This window comes from Spinacia oleracea, chromosome 1 (genome assembly GCF_020520425.1).
Source record: "Spinacia oleracea cultivar Varoflay chromosome 1, BTI_SOV_V1, whole genome shotgun sequence".
NCBI lineage: Eukaryota > Viridiplantae > Streptophyta > Magnoliopsida > Caryophyllales > Amaranthaceae > Spinacia > Spinacia oleracea.
Genome location: NC_079487.1, coordinates 47,054,241 through 47,057,411, shown reverse-complemented (window position 1 = coordinate 47,057,411; position 3,171 = coordinate 47,054,241).

The window sequence follows — 3,171 nt, the reverse complement described above, 5'->3', positions numbered from 1 at the left end:
ATGTATGTGGATGATAAACAAAAAAAATTTCGGAAAGATAAAAAAAATTTCGAGGAAAAAATAAAATTCTAAAAGATAATAATGATAACAAAAAGTTTGAGAGAATACAGGAAAAATTATAATGGTAAACCTAGTTGTGGAACAGCTTATTTTTGCATCTCGTATTATTGATTCATTTATTTAATCATGTATTATGCACTTTCATTATGTAAGTTGATCCCTAACGACGGTAAACTTCAGCTATGCTTTCGCACGTAAAATTATGAATATATATCAAGGCCAAACATTTAATATTAAAGTTTATACCTTTAGAGGATCTTCCTGCTTCCTTATCTTAGCTTGATCATTCCCGGTTCCAGTGTCATTTTCTCGTGCTTCTCCCTGCTTGTTTACTATGTAAGATCCTAGCTTGTACATACTTTCATTAGTTGCACCAAATAGTATATTATCAACGTAAATTTGTACAACTAGTGAGTCAATTCCTTTTGATTTTAAGAATAAAGTTTTGTCAGATCTGCTTTGTTTAAAATCATTTTTTAGAAGAAATTTAGATAATTTTTCGTACCACGATCTAGTATCTTGCTTTAACCCATAGAGAGCTTTGTCAAGCTTATAGATGTGATTTGGAAATTCAGGATTTTCAGAATCGGGAAGTTGTTCCACATATATGTCTTCTTCTAAATATTCATTTTGGGAAGCCTTTTTGACGTCCATTTGGTACAACTTAATTTCAGTAAAGGCTGCAAAGACAATTAAGGTTCTTATAGTTTTTAATCTATCAACAGAAGCAAAAGTTTCTTTGAAATTAGTACCTTCCTGTTGATTTTGGCATTTAACAATTAACCTTGCTTTATTCCTGACTATTGTTCCATGTTCATCAAGCTTGTTCCTGAACATCCATTTGAGTCCTATCCCTTTCTGGTTATTTGGCTTGATTATGGAGAGGAACGACTGGAAAGTACAAAAGCTCCTGAGTTGAGACCTTGTTTGAATTCTCCTTGCAATGTTGCTGACGATTAGTTCCATTTGATGGGAACTCTCAAGTTTCCATGGTTTAGGTTGAATTCGAGCCATGGGAACATCCAAAGATTATTCAGTTGCTTCTGTTCTTTGAACTCCTTGATTTCCTCTTGATCCTCTTGATCCTGGAGTTCCTTGTTCCTCTTGTTCCTCTTGAACGGAGACTCCATTATTTTCTGCTTGTTCCTCTCGGATAGGAACCTCATGATTAGCTTGTTCCTCTTGAACATGAACTTCCAGATTATTTTCTACTTGTTCCTCTTGCATAGGAACACCTTGATTTTCTGCTTGTTCCTCTTGCACAGGAACACCTTGATTTTCTGCTTGTTCCTCTTGCACAGGGACACCTTGGTGTTCTGCTTGTTCCTCTTGCATAGGAACACCTTGATTTTCTGCTTGTTCCTCTTGCACAGGAACACCTTGATTTTCTGCTTGTTCCTCTTGCATAGGAACACCTTGATTTTCTGCTTGTTCCTCTTGCACAGGTACTCCCTGATTCGCTTTGATTTCTTGAATTACTGGTTCATATATCCTTTTATTTTCATCTGTAAAGTGAATCAAACCAAGTTCGAAATCCTTTTGTTCCTGAACTTCATCAATATTATTAGTTTCATCAAGAATAGTATGTACATTTTTAACTCTTCTAAAAGAGTCTTTAAGAGAGTTGTTCCTGTCAGGCAATTCCAAGAACCTACCTTGTACCTCATATCTAACATTATTTAGGTAGGTCATGTGATCTTTATTGGGCTCCAATGCCTTATTACTTTGTTCCTTTACTACACTAAGCTTTTTAAAAATTACTAGAGTTTCAATCGGTGATTCAATTAACCTATTATTAGACAAAGATTGAGAAGTTGTGGAACTTACCTCGTTTGACAGATCTTGCACTATTCCATCGATCTTTGCCATGAGGCACAGGTTGGCAGTTTCTTTTTCTGGTTGGTCATCATCGTCCTCCGAGTCTGTAACGTCTCCCCATGCTGCAATCATTGCCTTTTTGGGTTTGGAAAAGGTAGGTTTGTTAAATCTTTCTTTGAGCTGATCCTTTCCTTTCCCTTTTTCATTTTCCCACCGAGGGCACTCCCGGATTTGATGGACAGGATCACCGCACTTAAAGCATCCTTGGTCGGATTTGGAACCAATTGTTCTTCTTCCGGAGTTCCTTGCTTTTTGATTTCCAGGTCTGAGGTTTCTGTATAATCTTTTCATCCTTCTGACCAAAGTGGCAGCCTCTTCTTCATCTGGTTCTGAATCCTCCAGTTCCTCAGCCTTAAGAGCAAGACCTTGGTTCTTGGGATTCTCAGGAACAGCTTCTCCTAGATGTAGTTCATGTGTCATTAAGGATCCTGCCAGTTGCTCAATGTTGAATTTGGTGAAATCCTTGGTTTCAAACAATGTAGTGACCTTGGTTCTCCATCGATCATCTTGAGGCATGCTCCTTAGAATTTTCCTAACCTATTCATCAGAGGGAATAATTCTTCCAAGGGAAACAAGTTCATTAGTAATGTTAGTGAAACGAGTAAACATCTCCTGAATTGTTTCTTGTGGATGCATTTCAAAACGTTCATATTTAGACATCAGTAAATCAATTTTAGAACGTTTGACCTCATTTGTTCCTTCATGTGTTACTTGAAGGAGATCCCAGATTTGCTTTGCGCTCTTGCACCCCATGACTCTATTGTGTTCATGAGGTCCAAGGCCGCAATACAAAATCTTAACAGCCATAGCATTGATTTCATATTTTTCAAAATCTTCTTTCACAAATTCAGAAATAGGTTTAGGAACTACCTCATTTTCAGCATTGGTTTTTGTTACCTCGAAGTTACCGACTTGTATGACTCGCCAAACTTGATAGTTCGCTGCCTTATAAAGATCTCCATTCTGTTCTTCCAATAGGTATAGAATATTCCGTTGAACATGAAGGAAATAATGCCCTTGGTCCAAGTATGCATTCTATGTTAAGTCTAATAAATGCGGTTCAGTATTAATTAACAAGTTAATAATTCAGTGAGATCAAGTGAACTGAATGCCTAGCTAGAGGCCGCTTCAGTTCAAGTGGAATTAATGATATTAATCCACAGCTTACTCTTGACTGAACCCGTAGGGTCACACAAATAGTACGTAAACGGATCAAGTATTTAATGGCATTAG